Raw genomic sequence first — 17,608 nt, forward strand, 5'->3', positions numbered from 1 at the left:
TACGTGTTTGTGTCCGTGTCTGTGCCCTATGGCGTGTCCTTACAAATGTTCTTACTACAGAGCACCCTCAGAGAGATCCACGGACTATTGATGAAAGCAAAGACATTCCAAATTTTCACATTCCTCTTTGTGTTCGTTGCCATACTACATATCCGTTTCCATGCTCATGTTCGTGTCCTTACAGATGTTCTTATCACAGGGCGCCCTCGGATACAGCCACGGACCCTGGTACTGTAATGGCGGGCACTGACCACACGAGGCCGCCGCATGGTGTTCCTAGTCTTTCTCAACCTGGTCTACTTCATCATGGTGCTACTGATTGCAAAGTCCCGAAGTAACCAGTGGAACCTTGGCCTTCAGAAATCAATCTGCAGTAGGTCCTCAGCCACGCCCTTGGAAAAGACAGATGGTAGGGCGTGTGGTGGCTCCAAGACCTCCACTGATGAGATTCACGTATCTTCAGCATCAGGAATTGCGGACATGACAAAGAGGGCGGAGGGGGATGTGGAGCAAGTGGAAGTGGAGGATGTGGAGCAAGTGTCTAGTGTCTCAGTCTCTACCTCCTCCACATCGGACATCCTCATGGTCGCCCCAATGACGCAGGAGACGCTACTGAAGCAAGGACAGGGGCGGGAAGGAACGGACAGCAGACAGAGAAGGGAGGAGACAGGAAGACAGGTGGAGGACAGAGGCAAGAGGCACGAGAGGGACATATCTACGTCTGCATCCACATCCAAGCCACAAGGCATCCACAACACGTCAGGATATCAAAATCTCAAAAAGTACTGCTGTTTATGCTTTCCAATCTTCAATCATGCATGACATCTCGCCTTCATACCTACACGCCACGCCCCCATCACCCACGTCCACACCACCAACACACTCCTTCACGCCCCCATCACCCACGTTTTTACCCTCAACACGCACCTCCACGCCTTTGTCACTCATCTCAACACCCACCTCACACTCCTCCAGGCCCCTATCACCCACCTCCCCACCCCTAACACCACCAGTACCCTCCTTCCTGCCAGACAGCAAGACAGGTTCCGTTCCCCAGACCAAGGCAGAGATAAGGACTCGTCGAGATACTGGAATCCCTCACAAAAACTTCATAGAATCTATCAACATCTCTGACGATTCCTCAAGGTCCCCCCCTTCAGAAGCCTCGACCCCTGATGTGATTGACATCTACAGTAGCCACGCCCACGCCCGCACCCAGCCGTCCTCTGGCCAGGAATACCTCCACCTGGACATCACTATCAATGTCACGGGTGTTACACTGGCGGTGGACGGCGTTCAGGTGAGACAACGCTGCTTGCAATATTTCATTTATAGCGACAAAACGAGGCCCGCGTCACCACCAAATCAATTTATATATAGTTCTTTTTTGTTATGCATTTTGTCAGATTAAGTAACTATTACTAGTGTTTGTTGCATAAGTTTCTCTGTCTGCAGAAGGATTACAACTCTGCTACAGGTAAATGTAAGTCATAGTCATCAAAGGCGCCCTTCAGACGCCCTCCAAACAGGTGTGTGCCGCCCACTCTCAGCAGGCTTGTCCTGCAGGTGTACCAGGACCTGAACCGCACCATGCAGTGGGGCAGGAAGCGCGGCGCGCCTCCATGCTGGTTTACACCTATTGTCCCTGAACCCCGCGACGGGCCACGTGACGGCAGCCAACTCCTTCATCACTTGGCAGGCAACGAGCGACGCCATGTTCCTGAAGGCGCTGCGGGGACTCCCAGGAAGGCCGCCTGCTGCTGGTGGCGGGCGCGGTGAGGCTCCTCCCCCTCAGGTTCTTGGGGGTGTGACATATCCCAACACTTCCCGCAGGGTCTTCCCGTCACTGCCCCACTGACCGCTGACTTTCCCCGCAGCCTGACTTCACCAGCTTCCTGGGGGACGAGGCGACGGAGGCCCTCGAGGACTTGGGTTCAATGTTCGCCGACCGCCTCGCCTACAGGGACGCTTGGTGCCTGCTGCTGCACAAGGGGCGGGGCGTGCTTCACGAGGTCCTCGTCACTCCCCGCCCAGGCCACAACTACACTGTCCACCACGTGTCGCCGCTCACCACCCGTGTCTCGGTACCCCGGCGTGCCAGGTGAGGCAGGGTGCTGCTTCGTGGAGGGAAGGGGAGAGACAGGAGGCAGTGAAGTCTGTGGGTTATTCCAATAATGGCGGCACTGTTGTCTCCTCCAGAGATGAAGTGCGCATGGCACGCGGCGCCCGGCATGGAGGAGCGCGCCGCCTTACTGCCGCACCTACGACGGCTACGGGGCCTTCTGCAGCTGCCACGAGGCCGCCCTGGTCGCCGCGCCCCGCCTCGCCTGTGAGACTCGTTGCAGCTCGTTGGTTTGTGCCATACAGTGACTAACGTGCCCCGCGTGATACAGGTGCTAATGACCCGCGTCCCAGGTGCCCTACGCGGCGCGGGAGGCGATCCCCGTGGCGGTGGTGACGGCGCGGCGCCTACCACGCGTGGTGCGGCTGCTGGGTCAGCTGTGGGCGAGCCCCGGGGGCCCTTGACACGCCCGTGACGATCTTCGTGGACGGCCACAGTCCCGAGGCGCGCAGCCTGGCAGCCCTGCTCAGGGTGCCCCTCGTGGAGCACCAAAACCCCACCATGCCAGGTCAGAGGTCACTTGTGTTACTGATTAAGGACGGTGTGTGTGTGTGTGTGTGTGTGTGTGTGTGTGTGTGTGTGTGTGTGTGTGTGTGTGTGTGTGTGTGTGTGTGTGTGTGTGTGTGTGTGTGTGTGTGTGTGTGTGTGTGTGTGTGGCAGGGGTCAGTACCCGACTGTACCGCCTCAGGGTCCCCGGCTCGCATCAACGAGCACATCCGGCACGTGGTGACCCAGGCCTTTCAGGCGCCACCCCGAGGCGGACAAGGTCATCGTGCTAGAGGACGACCTTGACCTGGCTCCAGACTTCATCCCGTACGTCTCTGCCCCCACACCTGCATCCTCTCCCACACCTGTCACTGAGCCATACCTTCAATGAATCATATGTCCTGCTCTACATTGTCTCCTTACTTTTATTGTTTTCTGCCGAGGCTCGCGGGAAGTCACGGGCAGTGACAATCACATTTTTTAGCTTCTTCCAGCAGACGGCGTCACTCCTGGAAGAAGATTCCAGTCTCTTCTGCGTCAATGCTTACAACTACAACGCCTACGACCACACCGTCCACGATCCCGCCCGCTTGTACAGAGTGCACGGCCCTGCCCGCCTACGGTTGGATGGTGCGGCGCCGCGTGGCAGAGGAGATGGTGCGCCAGTGGGCACCTCCGCTGGAGGTGGGTGTGGCGGGCGGGATGTCGCGGGGCATGACTGGTGGCTGCACCCTAGACGACTCGCTCTTAAATATGAATCTTTGGCTGTGCAGGGCGTGGACTGGGACCTGTGGCTACACAACGTGGTGATGGGCAGCAGAGACGTGCTGGTGCCCGAGATGCCACGCACCAAGCACGTGGGCGGCGGCGGGGCGCACGTCACGGGCTTCGAGCAGGCGCTCTACCACGGGCGGCGGCCCCTCAACGCGCCTACAGAACGTGACCCTCGACGTGCAGGGGTGAGTGTGTCGCCGTCACTAGCAGTCAGCATGAGGCACTGACCAGTTACACAGAATGGTACTGTATATCATTGTATATCATTGTGACACACCATACCGCCACTCCACAGCCTCCCTACAGCACCCTCCCTCACCCGTCTAATGTCCCCAGGGCGCGGTTCCAGCACTACATCAAGGTTCACCACAACGCCATCGCCACAGCTCGGGTAGTCAGGATCGCGGACCACCCCTGCAAGGTGCTGCCGCTTCCCACAACGCCAGGTGAGGGCAGGAGTTGTCACCACGTCACTATTGTTTCAAGGGAATCATGTCGCTCCATAACACTGCAGACAAAACGCCGTGTGGGTGAATAAACGGCTCTTGTGTGACCCTGCAGGTGAACCAGACCTTCGTTGTGTACATCGACGTGCAGAGAAACGACACCTCGGACGCCTATTACGTGGTGGCGCGGGTAAGCACACTCCCCTTCCCCTCTCACACTTCCTCCCCTCAGTGGTGACAGGACACTTCCGTTCTTAGTTAAGATTTTAAAAGTAACCCTGCACAACACCACGGCCCTCCTGCCTCACTTCCTCCCACCGGCAGTGTCTTGGCCTCAATGACCGCAACGCACATGAGAATCTGCAGACGATGTACCACGTTCCCCTTCTTCGGCAACCAGCTGTACATCGTGGGCTGCCCTGTGTCTCCATTCTGGTGAGCCGCTCGTGAACACAACCAATACAATAATCTGTAATACGAGTAAAACTCTGTGCGTTAAATGTATACTTTCTCCTTCCTATTTTCGACCTTTCCTTTAGGGACTGGCACCTCAGTGGACCATTTCTTTCTAAGTTTTGTATCCCTAAGCCAGTACCCGTCTTACATATAAAAATGGCATTTCAGAATAAGTTATCTTGCATATCTTTGTTCTTTGTTATTTATTATCACCACCAATGCTTCACGATACATTTACACATATATTTCTACACTACTATCTACACCAGTTGCTCCATTACTTAACCCTTTCTCTGCTAACACGAGTCTGCCACACCCCCAGCCTGACGAAGGACAAGAGGGACGTGTACAAGGCCACGCCCGAGGACCGCAGATACGCCGACAATCACCCCTTCAGGCGCGCTGACCTCGCCCTGCACATCTCCCTGCGCATCCCGCCCCTCGACCTGGCGGACCTGGTGAACCTGAGCAACCTGGTGCACTACAACGTCACCTACTGAGAGAGAGAGAGAGAGAGAGAGAGAGAGAGAGAGAGAGAGAGAGAGAGAGAGAGAGAGAGAGAGAGAGAGAGAGAAAGAGAGAGAGAGAGAGAGAGAGAGAGAGAGAGAGAGAGAGAGGATACAGCACCTAACGTAATAAAGGCAAATACATAGAAGGGGAATATCAACACGAAAGGAGGAGAAAATGTTAAAATGCAGAAGAAAATGTGAATACAAGGAAGAAAATATAAAGGAAAGGTAAGAACAAGAAAAACAAGAACAAAAACATGAACAAGAAAAAAAGATCGAGTTATTGCGCCACAACAACGAGGTCATAAGGTGCTTACTGCAGTTCCGAGAAGAGCACTACCTCCCCTACCAAGAACTGAGAGAGAGAGAGAGAGAGAGAGAGAGAGAGAGAGAGAGAGAGAGAGAGAGAGAGAGAGAGAGAGAGAGAGAGAGAGAGAGAGAGAGAGAGAGAGAGAGAGAGAGAGAGAGAGAGAGAGAGAGAGAGAATGGTGGTTAGGGTGGACTCACAACTATCTTCTCTATTTCACCTCTGCAAAATTATAAAACATGAGACGTTAAAAAATTCATATAAACAAAATAAAAGAATACTACAATAATTTTCTACCTTTTTAGCATATTCACTTCACTTTACACCATCAAATCCACCTTCCTCTCCCTTTACTAAGACTCCACATGGACAAAAGAACCCAATACACGAACACCTTACCACCAAGTTTTAAATCTACCTCGTACTGAAGAAACTTTATAGTCACTCGTCTCTTTAATTCTCTTTTAAATGTCCCCGAAGAAAACGATTCACTTGAAGGAGAGACTTTAGTTTAATGAACCGTTGCGGGGAGAGTAGAGGGAACCCAAAGGAAACAAAACATAGGTGCTGAATTTGTAGTGTTCTTGTGTCTTATTTCATTATATGTATGTAAAAAGGTTTAAGCATATTCTTATAGGTTTAGTTAGGTCTTGTAAATAGGGAACGACATAAAACTGACCTTTATTATCGAAAACTTGTTTACTTTGAAGTCTAAATGAGAAAGAGAGAGAGAGAGAGAGAGAGAGAGAGAGAGAGAGAGAGAGAGAGAGAGAGAGAGAGAGAGAGAGAGAGAGAGAGAGAGAGAGAGAGAGAGAGAGAGAGAGAGAGAGAGAGAGAGAGAGAGAGAGAGAGAGTCATTCTTTTATTGTTGTTAGCTATACTGGAACTAGATAGGTGACCTTGAGATTGGTAAGGTCAGAAAAAGATCACGAGATCATTGTTTCTCCCCTCCTCCCCCCTCTCTCTCTCTCTCTCTCTCTCTCTCTCTCTCTCTCTCTCTCTCTCTCTCTCTCTCTCTCTCTCTCTCTCTTGTAGCCAGTAAGATGTTTAATATTTATGAGATTATCAATTCTATCTTCCTCTTCTTCCTTAATGTAAGCAGGACTAGAAGGAAGGAATTAATTATTTAACCCTCGTGAAAGAAAGAGATTGTAAGAAAAATAATAAACTGCATAATTCCAAAAGTTCTTGCACCGAAAAATTTACTTGTCAGTGTTTAGATTAAATAATTTACGCTGATATAAATAGTTGTTTTCCTTCCTTCTTTTTTTTTTTGTCTTTTTTTTACAGCGTAAGAGCAAGAAAGAATGTCAGTTATACAAGCATTAAAAGAGATGTAAGTGAATGAATGAGTGAATTAATAAATAGAGTGAATGAATAAATAAAGAAAGAAAGAAAGAAGATATAAAGGAAAGAAAGACAAAGAAAGGCTCACAAATGCACAACCAAAACGCCATAACAAAGAAAACTAAACAAAACAAATAAGAAAAAAAACACACAAGTGCCCCATAAAATAAAATAGCTCACAGAAAACGAAAAAATACAAAAACGTAAACAAAAACGTCCCTCAACGAAGGAACACACCAAAACAACACTTTTTGCGCAACACCTCATTACCTTCACGTCACACCACACCGTCACCCACACCACCGCGGCTCACGTAACACTCACTTCCGTCACGCGTCACCAACAAGCGTAAGATAACCAGGGTTTTTTTTTTTTTAGCGTCATTCAAGGAAGAGAGAGAGAGAGAGAGAGAGAGAGAGAGAGAGAGAGAGAGAGAGAGAGAGAGTGGCGCGTGGGAAGACTAAGGGAAAGGCTTAGTGAGGCTGGGAGTGGCTGGGTAAGGATATGCGAGGCTGTGTGAGGCTGGGAAAAGCTGTGTGAGGCTGTGTTGAGGCTGAGAGAGGCTGGGTAAGGCTGAGTGAGGCTGGTTCAGGCAGGGAGAGGCTGGGAGGCTGGGAGAGGCTTGCTAAGGAAGGAAGAGACAGGATGACGCTGGGAGAGGGTATGAGAGGCTGGGAGAGGCTGGGTAGTTCTGGAGAGAGAGGTTGAAAGAGGCTGGGAGAGGCTGGATAAGGCTGTATGAGGCTGGGGAAGACTAGGCAAGGCTGTGTATGGCTGGACGAGACTTAACAAGGCCGGGCACGGGTGGGAGAGGCTGTGAGAGGCTTGGCAAAACCGGGAAAGTCTGGGCAAGACTAGACAAGACTGGGCGAGGCTGAGAGAAGCTGGGAGAAGCGGGAGAGGTGAGTGTGCCGGCGGGGAGAGTGGCAGGAGTGGCTTCAGCTGGATAAACAAATGGATTGAACATCAGACATCACAGTCCCGGCCACCCGCTGTTACTTACCCAGACCTCCTTCCTCTCCTTTCCTTTCCCTTATTATCCTCCTTTCCCTTTCCTCCTCCCCTCTCCTCCTCCTCGTCTCTCACCCGGTTATGATCTCCTCCTCCTCCTCCTTCTCCTTCTACTCCTTCTACTACTACTACTACTATTTTTCCTCTTTCTCATCCGTTTCTCCCTCCATCCCTCCATAATTACTACTCTTGTTCTCTTCCTCTCCCTTCTCCTCATCTTCTTTCCTCTCCTCTCCTTTTTTCTCTCTCTGTTACCCTCCTCCTCCTCTCCTTTCTGATCTACTCTTTCTCCTTCCTTCATTATTCCTCCTTTTCTTTCTCTCATGTCTCATTCTTATTCATTTTTCATTTCTCTGTCATCATCCTCTCCCTTCCTCTTCTTCATTATCATTCATTCATTCATTCCTTACTTTTCTTCTCTTCCTCTCCCTCTTCATCTCCTCCTCCTTCTCCTTCTCCTCCTTCCTTCTGCCTTCATCCCTACCCATTTCCTCCTCCTCCTCCTTCCTCTCTCTCCGCATCCTACCCATTCCTCACTCGTCTTTCCCCCCAACTCCTTCGTTCCTTCTCTCTGTCTCTCTCTCTCTCTCTCTCTCTCTCTCTCATCACTCGTCCCTCCCTCCCTAATCCCTCCACGCCTCATAACCTCACATCCCTCATCTTCCCTCATGACTAAATTTTCATCCCTAAACCGACCCTTACCCCAGACCCTTCCTCCTCCTCCTCCTTCTCCTCCTCCTCCTCCTCCTCCTCCTCCTCCTCCGCCCCTTCGCTTCCCTCCCTTTGATGCTGTAACGACCCAGAAGCCGCATATAGAAGGAGGAGGAGGAGGAGGAGGAGGAGGAGGAGGAGGACTTGAAGGTCGCCAGATGCTAGGATTGCCTTCGTCAGCGCCTCCCTTAGTATGGTACAAAAATGAGAGCGCCATGAGCATCTCTCCTTGTAAGTTATGTCTACAGAGCTACCGTGGATTGAATGTGTGTGTGTGTGTGTGTGTGTGTGTGTGTGCGCATACTAACACCACACACACACACACACACACACACACACACACACACACATATAAGCCACTGAACGAGGTTGTCAAGACGTGCATGGCAGCTGAAGGATACAAGGTACAGATGTAACTCTCTCTCTCTCTCTCTCTCTCTCTCTCTCTCTCTCTCTCTCTCTCTCTCTCTCTCTCTCTCTCTCTCTCTCTTTCTCCATGTCAGCCTCCAAAAACGTTGCGTGTGTGCGTTTGTGGGAGGGTACGAGAGAGAGAGAGAGAGAGAGAGAGAGAGAGAGAGAGAGAGAGAGAGAGAGAGAGAGAGAGAGAGAGAGAGAGAGAGAGAGAGAGAGTCTGGCACATTCACCCGACCAGCATACAAAGTTAATGGTTTCGAATTCCTGTTAAACTGAGATAAAAAGAAAAAGAAAAAAATAGTACAACATTTTCAGGAGGTAGAAAATAAAATGAAATAAGAAGAGATACTGCAGCGTCTTTTCCCTCTGCCGCACAATACAACACAATACTACCACAATACAATATTTACTGCTTCCCTCCTGCTACTCTCCTTGCTTATTTTATCTTACCCTCCCCTCCTCCTACCTTTTTTTTTTTTCGTATTCGCTAACAGATTTTCCCACATTCCTATTCTTCCTTTACTCTTTATCGTATTTTTAGCTTCCATTTTTGTTACCAATTTTCATTTCTATTCCTTCCTCATAGTTTTTTAATCATTTCCCTTCAATAGCTCGCCTCTATCATCTTTTTACGTATTCTCATCACGCCCTTTTTACTAGCATTATCATTTTTCTTTAAGTTTCCATCCTTATCACCTCTCCTTCCATCTTTTTATTTCTTCCCCTTCCCCTAAACTTCATTATTTCCCTTCAACTTTCATCCCTATCAACTCTTTTCATCTTCCCATCCTTCCTTTCCCTCATTTCCCTTCAACTTTCATCCCTATCAACTCTTTTTCCATCTTCCCATCCCTCCCTTCCTCTAATCTTTATCGTTTCTCTTCAACTTTCGTCCCCGTCACCTTTTCTCTTCCCTCCCCACGCCAATCCTTTCCCCCACCCACCCTCCTGTCCCTCACCAAGAGCTAATCCCTGTCATCCCCCCACTCAGCGGCCTCCTGACCTCAGCAGCATCGACGTAATCACTGGAATCTGGATCAGCCTCTCCTTCGCGGACTCCTGGAACCTGGAATGGGTGAAGAATCCAACTGGTTTTGACTGTGGAGTCTTTAGTGGCCTCTTCCTCCTCTTCCTCCTCCTTCAGGTCATCAGGAGGCGATGTTTTGGTGGTGTTGATTCTTCCCCCGGTTCCTTCTCTTTCTCCAGGGCCCACCAGGACTTCCTTCACAGGGGGGAGGCCGCTGCCCACCTGAAAGAGCAGCTGTCTCTCCTCCTCCACCATCCTGGCAGTGAACAGTTCCTCCTCTTTCTTCTCCTTCTTGTTGGCGCGGAGCTTTGACCTGAGTCTTCTGAAGCTGTTTTTGCCATTAGCGATTCCGTCCTTCTGTTTATGCTTGCCCGGCTGCTGCTGCTGCTGTTGTTGCTGCTGTTTCTTCTTCTTCTTCTGCTGTTGCTTCTTGATCTGTCTCTTCTTTCTTTTATGCTGTATCTGCTGCCATTCCTCCTCCTCCTCCTCCTCCTCCTCCTTGTCCGGTCTCGTGTCACTGTTCTCTCTCTCACTCCCGCCGTTAAACTTGTCCTCCCAGACCCCACCGCAGCGTTTCACAGTTTTCTCCTCCCTCTCCACACTCCCGCGTCTCTTCACCCTCACGTCCTCCTCCACCGTCTCCTTCAGTACCTGCCCCTCCATGGTGTAATAGACGCCCCTCTCAGTGCATGGGTGGAAGCAGCAGGAGAGAAACATTGAAGGAGTGCATGGGAGTTTGGGGTTCCGCAAGGTTTCAAGTGGTGGCCTCCGTTTTTCGCTTCGAGTCCACTCCGTCACTCAGTTTGAATTTTTTATTGACACCCGTTTTCTTTTATGTTTTTCTACGGGTGACTTGTTTTCTTGTGCGGTGTTTTGTTTTCGTTTTTTGCGTTGTTTTTTCTTTCTCTCTCTAGTGCGTTGGTATGTTGAGTAACTGAGAGATTAATGGGGAGAAGATGGTAATAATGCGTTTTTTGCTGGTTTTTATTATATTATCTCTCTCTCTCTCTCTCTCTCTCTCTCTCTCTCTCTCTCTCTCTCTCTCTCTCTCTCTCTCTCTCTCTCTCTCTCTCTCTCTCTCTCTCTCTCTCTCTCTCTCCGTTTGCTCCTTGACCGTCACGTTTTTGTTTTCTTCGCCAGCCTCTCTCTCTCTCTCTCTCTCTCTCTCTCTCTCTCTCTCTCTCTCTCTCTCTCTCTCTCTCTCTCTCATGTTCCGCCCCGTCGCTTCATTCCCCATCATTTAGTGTTCCTTCCTGCTCCTCTCTCTCTCTCTCTCTCTCTCTCTCTCTCTCTCTCATCTCTCTCTCTCTCTCTCTCTCTCTCTCTCTCTGCTCCACCGAGTAAATTTTCCTTGTCTTTCCTTATTTTCCTCTTCCGCTGTTTCCATTTCCTCTATCTCCTCTTCTTCCGTCTTCATTGTTATCTATCCTTATGCTTATCGTCATTCCTTCCTTCCTTCCTCCTTTCCTATCTCTCTTTCGTGATTTGTTTTTTTTTTCTGTTTCTCTCTCTTTTTCTTATCTCCTGTCTTTATCCGTCCTTCCCATGTTTATTGTTTTCTTTGTTGTTGTCTACTAGTTTATCCTGTTTTTCATGCATTTATCTATCTTTATTTTTATTTCTCTCTATCTTCCTATTCTTTTCTATCCCTCCTTGTCAGTTTTTTTTCTATTCTTCTTCACTTCCCTTTATCTCATTAGTTTTATATTCTCCTTTCTCCCTCTTTTATTCCTTGTATCTATTCCCTCCTTTCATTCTTGGTTTCTCCTATTCATATTTTTACCACTATTTCTCCTTCCTACCATTTATTCTGGTTTGTCTCTTATTCTGTCTTCCTTATCTCTTAGCATTATTCTCTTTTTTTCACATTTCTTTAACTTTTTTATTTTCTTCTTTTATTCGTAATCTCTCCTTTCTTCATTCCTTTCTTCCTACCACTTACCCTAATCTTCCTGTTTATGCCTTCTTTATTTTTCCTTTCTATTCCTTTATTTCATTCTCAGTTTTTCCTACTCATGCATTTCATTTCTTCTCTTTCTTATTATTCCTCTCTCTCTTGTTATCTCTTCATTCTTTCTCTCTCCCGCAAGGCATTCCATTCTTTCTCTTCTCACTCCTTTATTCCTGTCTCTTATTATCTCCATCATTCTTAATTTCTCCCTGTCATGCATTCCATTCTCCTTCTCCTGTCCTTCATTTGTGCCTCTCATGTCCTCCTTTATTCCCATTTGCTTCTATCACACACTCCATTCTTCTCGCCTGTCTCTTATTCCCTTATTCATTCTTAATTTCTTCTCTTCCTTTCCTATAGACTCTCATTCTCTATTATCCTTTCTCACACACGTCATTCTTCTTCTCTCCTCTTGTGCCACTCCATTCCTCCTCTCCTGTCTCTTATTCACTGTTTCATTCTTAATTTCTCCTCTTTCTCCTCTATTTCTGTCTTTTATTTCTCTCTTCATTCTCAATTTCTCTTTGCTGCACACTCCACTCCTCCTCTCCTCTACACTCTTTCATTTCACCCCCTTCCCCTCATCTTTCCCTTCTCTATCCCCCATCCCCACTCTTCCATCCTCCTTTGCCCCCCTCGCCTCCTCCTAGCGGGGGTTACGCCACTTGCTGCTGCCATTGTTATCAAATTAGTCAGAGGGAGACAACGGTTCCCTCCTGTCCACTTAGGAGAACTTCCCTAGCGAACGTCTGCCGCTGTCTTCTGTTTGTGTGTGTTTGTCTGTCTGTTTGTCTGTCTGTTTGTCTGCCTGTTTGTTCCTTCTATGTTCTTTCCTTGTTCTTCTTTTTCATCTGTTTTGTCAATTAATTTTCTCTTGTTTCTCTATAACTGTTTTTCATGTTTTCTGCTTTTTTGTTTTTTTTCGTATGTGTGTCAGTCGCTCATTCTTTTTCTGTTCCTGTCTGTCTGTTTGTCTATTTTTTCATTTGTCCACAAGTTTCTTCTCTATCATCTGTTTATATCGTGTTCTCTTTAGCATATCTTGTCTTTGTGTCTCTTTCTATCTGTCTGTTATTTCGTGTCTGCCTTTTTGCGTATCTTTGGTCTCTCTCTCTCTCTCTCACTCTCTCTCTCTCTCTCTCTCTCTCTCTCTCTCTCTCTCTCTCTCTCTCTCTCTCTCTCTCTCTCTGTCTCTCTCTCTCTCTCTCTCTCTCTCTGCGTCTGTACCCAGGTCGTCAGATGCTCGTCAGTTTCGTGACTAATAAAGATGAAATACACTTGAGTCAGTTACCATAATTGTTTGATGTCTGTTTGCGTTAGTTTTTTTTTTTTTTTTTTTGCTCTCCTGCATTCCTGTCTGCCTTTCTTCCTGTCCGCTTCTCTGTTTAGTCTCTCTCTATTTCCCTCTGTCTATTCATCTTCCTGTTTCTGTTTGTACTGTCTGTTTTATCTATGCATGAGCTTCTCTTTGTTTTATTTTTTTTTATTTGTTTGTCTGCCTGCATATCTGTCTTCCTGTCTATCTACTCCTGTATCTGTCTGTCCATTTAGTCTGTCTGTCTGTTTGTTTGTTTCTCCCCCTGTCAATTTCCTTGTCTGCCTGTCTATTCCTGTCCTTTTGGCAATCTGTCTATCTATGTATTTTTATGTTTGTGCGTCTATTTTTCTTCTATCAATTGTTTCTCCCTATTTATCTACCTGTCTGTTTGCATGTCTATCCCTTTGTATTTTTTTTTATCTGTCTCTCTATCTATCTCTGTCTGTTTGGTTGTGCATCTCTACTACCTGTCTAGCTGTCTATTGATCTCCCTGCTTTGTCTTTTTATATATCTACTTATCTATCTGTCACTATCTGTCTATTTAGATATGAATGTATACTCTAATGATTCTAATACACGTTCACATCACGTTCTTTCTTATCTTTGAGGCAACACTATACGATAAAAATTAAGTCTGTACAATAACAACGCACATTCCTCGTACGTTCTTATCATTATCACAACTCTTCATTTTCATAAGTGTAATTTCCTTCATTCATTAATAACTCAATCTTTTTTTTTTCTTAACTGTCACGATTTCATTTTTTTTTTCTCTCTCTCTGTTCATTCATCACTATTTCCTTCACTATGTTCATGTTCGGGTCACAGATCACTGCCATCACTATCATCACCACCACAAGCATCACCATCATCACAATTCTCTTCCCTCTTATCAACACTTTTCCCCTCAGTTGACTTTTTTTTTCTTTTTTGTCACTCCCTTTCTCATTTTTTTTCTGTTTTGGTTCATCTCTTCTTTCTCTCTCTTATTTTTCTTGCATCTCATCTCTTTTCCCCTTCTTAATTAATCTTTTCTCTGTTCACATTTCCTCTTTCTCTCTTTCTTCTCTCCTTCCCCTTAGTTCATCTTCTTTCTCACTTTGTTCCTGTCTTTCTCTTTTTCCCCTCGATTCATCTTCACTCTATCATTCTCTCTCTCTTTTTGTATCTCCTCTCTTTTCCCCTTCACTTCATCTCTTCTATGGCATTTTCTCTTTCTCCCTCTCGCTCTCTCTCTTCCCCTCACACACACACACCACCACCACCACTACCCGTGTCCCCTCACTCGAGCACACCACACAACACTGCGCCCTTCCCCTCACCACCACCACCACCACCACACACACTCGCGCCTTCCTCTCACTCTCTCTCACTCAGTCACTCCCCTCACACCAGCAACAGCAGGCAGGCAGTGTTTCTTCCCCTCGCTTAGAACACTTGACAGTCTCTCTCTCTCTCTCTCTCTCTCTCTCTCTCTCTCTCTCTCTCTCTCTCTCTCTCTCTCTCTCTCTCTCTCTCTCTCTCTGATTATGAAATGAAAAGTTGTAGCAAACAGTGTTGAAAATAAGAAAATAATGTTAATAATAATAATAATAATAATAATAATAATAATAATAATGCAAACCCCTCTCTCTCTCTCTCTCTCTCTCTCTCTCTCTCTCTCTCTCTCTCTCTCTCTCTCTCTCTCTCTCTCTCTCTCCCGCGCTTTTTTGTCATTGTCATTATGAAAGGAATGAGAGAGAGAGAGAGAGAGAGAGAGAGAGAGAGAGAGAGAGAGAGAGAGAGAGAGAGAGAGAGAGAGAGAGGGTATTAAGTGACTCAAGCTGCTAGGGAGGTCCAGATATGACACCCTCTCCCCCCTCTCCCCCTCTCACTCTCTCTCTTCCTCCCTCTCCCTCCTTCTGTCCTTCACCCCACTCCCGCCTCCCCCCTCCTCTCCCCATCCCTATTTCATCCCTTCCTTTCCCCTCGGTCTGATATCCTCTCTCTCTCTCTCTCTCTCTCTCTCTCTCTCTCTCTCTCTCTCTCTCTCTCTCTCTAGGAAAAAGCAACAAGTATGCTGCTGTTTGTTCCTCTTTTATGTTCATTTGTGTTCTCTCTTAAATAAAACAACAAATAAAAACTAGAAATAAATTGTCTGAATAAAGAAAAACTGCTAATAATGATACAGAAATAATTACAATAATTACACAGAAATGAAAACGAGGAATTGTAACATGGGATTGAAAAATTAAATAAAGAAAACGGATAGTGAAATTAATTTAAGGATATGCAAAGCGAAATTCTTTATTTACTCGTATAATTAAGAAGTCTGTCTGAATTATGGCTGAGTCATTAATAGATGTTTGCTGAGAGAGGAAAAAAAAAAAACATGTAAAATTTGCAGAAGAAAATTAATTAATGGATTTTGAAAAGCGTACCATAAGTTAATTCATGAAAATATAGTGAAAGATTTTGTTGTTATTGTTGTTGTGTGCATAAATACACGAACACACACACACACACACACACACACACACACTTCAATCAGCGTGTGTCAACAAACAAACACTCACAGCAGTAATCGATACACACAAGTACACATAAAACTAAACTCCAAAACGTACATGCGCTCCCGCTTCTTAAACACACACACACACACACACACACACACACACACACACACGTCTCATGCTACATCATATGGCATAGTAGCTTATAGACAAAGAAACGCGCGCGTGCACACACACACACACACACACACACACACACACACACACGCACACACAACTTCTGCAGATGGTCCTCATAATTAGACATTGATACGGGTCCACACACACACACACACACACACACACACACACACACACACACACACACACACAGGGAGGGACAGACAGACATTAATGCATGATTGTCAGCAGGACGTTCTGATTGGATGGACAGACAGGCGCGCGCGCGAGCACACACACACACACACACACACACACACACACGTATACATATCCCACCCTTACTTACATTAAGTCCTGTACCCCTTACCACCACCATCACTCTCTCTCTCTCTCTCTCTCTCTCTCTCTCTCTCTCTCTCTCTCTCTCTCTCTCTCTCTCACTAAAATTACAACAGATCCCACATAATCGTCTGTAATCATATATAATAGGTTAAAAAATTACTTGTACTTTAATAACGCGATTCCTTGCCGTTCTGAATCTAATCCTTTACACTTCACCACTCACAATCTACACCTCACACACACACACACACACACACACTCTTTGCCTCACCACACCTTACGGCCCTCACACACCTTACTAATCACGCTAATTAACCTTGTAAGCGGTGGATAGACAGGTCAAGACGTGGAAACTGCAAAGGAAAAGAGAAAGAAAAGAAAAAATAAAATTCGCTGGCCTTTATCCTCCAATTAGCTCAGTTAATTGACAGACGGAAAAGACTGTGATTGCAGGCCACTTCATTATTGCCGCTGCGTTTTGTTTTTCATTGTTTTTTTTTCGATTTTATTTCATTTTTTCCATTGGTATTTTTTTTATTTATTTTTCACTTCCAGTTTCCCACGCATTGCTGGCCTTTGTTTTCTTTTTTCTTTCCTTTTTTTTTTTCTAATGGCTGGTTATACGTAACTTTCCGGGTGCAGAAGATAAAGTGGTTTTACTTTGGCTCTTATGAAATTGTCCTAAATGTTCTGCAAAACCTAAGTATATTGCGAAAGAAGGAAAGTTTGTCATTTGTGTGTACTTCGTAGATATGTCTGTTATTCTCTAACCTAACCTAACCTAACCAAACCGAACCAAACCAACCCAACCAAAACACAGCAAATCAACATAACTTAATCTCATCTAACCAAACCAAACCAACTCAAACCAAACCTAACCTAACCAAATCAAACCCAACCCAACCCAAACACAGCAAACCAACCTAACCTAACCAACCCAAAGCAGGCCAAACCAACTAAACCAAAGCAAAAAACAAACCTAACCTAACCTTGCCTGACCTGAACTGACTGCGGCGCGGCACTAACGTTTGCTGTACTGTGTGACGGCGAGGTGAAAGCGACAAACGGAAAACGAGACGTGCACAGGATACGTAGCTAGACATCTGCCAGCCCCTGCCAACCATTCCCCACACGTGAGGCGCCGCGCAAGGCCGTACAGGGACGCGCGTGACCCCTTAACACAAGCACGGACGCCTGGTGCACGGGGCATGGCAAGAGAGATCCAGTTAGCAGCGTGGGAAGTTTGCAGAGAGATTAGTAACTTTGCGCCTCAACGATACGCTCTGAGATGCTGAGGTTCTTTTTTTTTTTTTTCTTGATTTTTCACTCATATTTCGCTTTTTTTCATTTTTTTTTTATGGGTGATATTTATACCATTATTTTGTTTCCTTAGTCATACTTGTACCACATATTAATTTTTTTTCTTTTTCGCTTGTCATACTTACACGAAATATTGATTTGTTCTCTCCCCTCGTTATTCTTACACCACTTATTAAACTTTGGATTCGCTAGTCATACTCATTACTCTCTATTTTTTTTTTTTTTTTTCATTAGTCGTGCCACATTTTCTTTTCACTCGTCATTCTCATACCACATATTACACTGTATTTTCCCTAGTCATGTTTCACATATTAAACTTTACTTTTCCATTTACCATACTTACACCACATGAAAATCTAATGACCACCGCAATATCAAATAACAAGGAAATTTTCAATGTATTAATCACTCA

General features: G+C 46.2%; 1 protein-coding gene across 22 annotated transcripts in view; it reads right to left on the reverse strand.

Annotated features, from left to right (window-relative positions):
- The window catches only part of LOC135112120 (uncharacterized), a 91,504-nt gene that overhangs the window by 29,462 nt on the left and 44,434 nt on the right, over positions 1-17,608 (reverse strand). For 4 of the 22 annotated variants that reach the window (XR_010274077.1, XR_010274078.1, XR_010274082.1 and 1 more), the window contains exon 3: positions 5,111-5,148. The exons of the other annotated variants lie outside the window; for them this stretch is intronic. The gene's annotated coding sequence lies outside the window, so the exon portion shown is untranslated. The remainder of the gene's footprint in view (positions 1-5,110; positions 5,149-17,608) is intronic. 22 annotated transcript variants of the gene reach the window in all.

This window comes from Scylla paramamosain, chromosome 23 (assembly GCF_035594125.1).
Source record: "Scylla paramamosain isolate STU-SP2022 chromosome 23, ASM3559412v1, whole genome shotgun sequence".
Classification (NCBI taxonomy): Eukaryota; Metazoa; Arthropoda; class Malacostraca; order Decapoda; family Portunidae; genus Scylla; species Scylla paramamosain.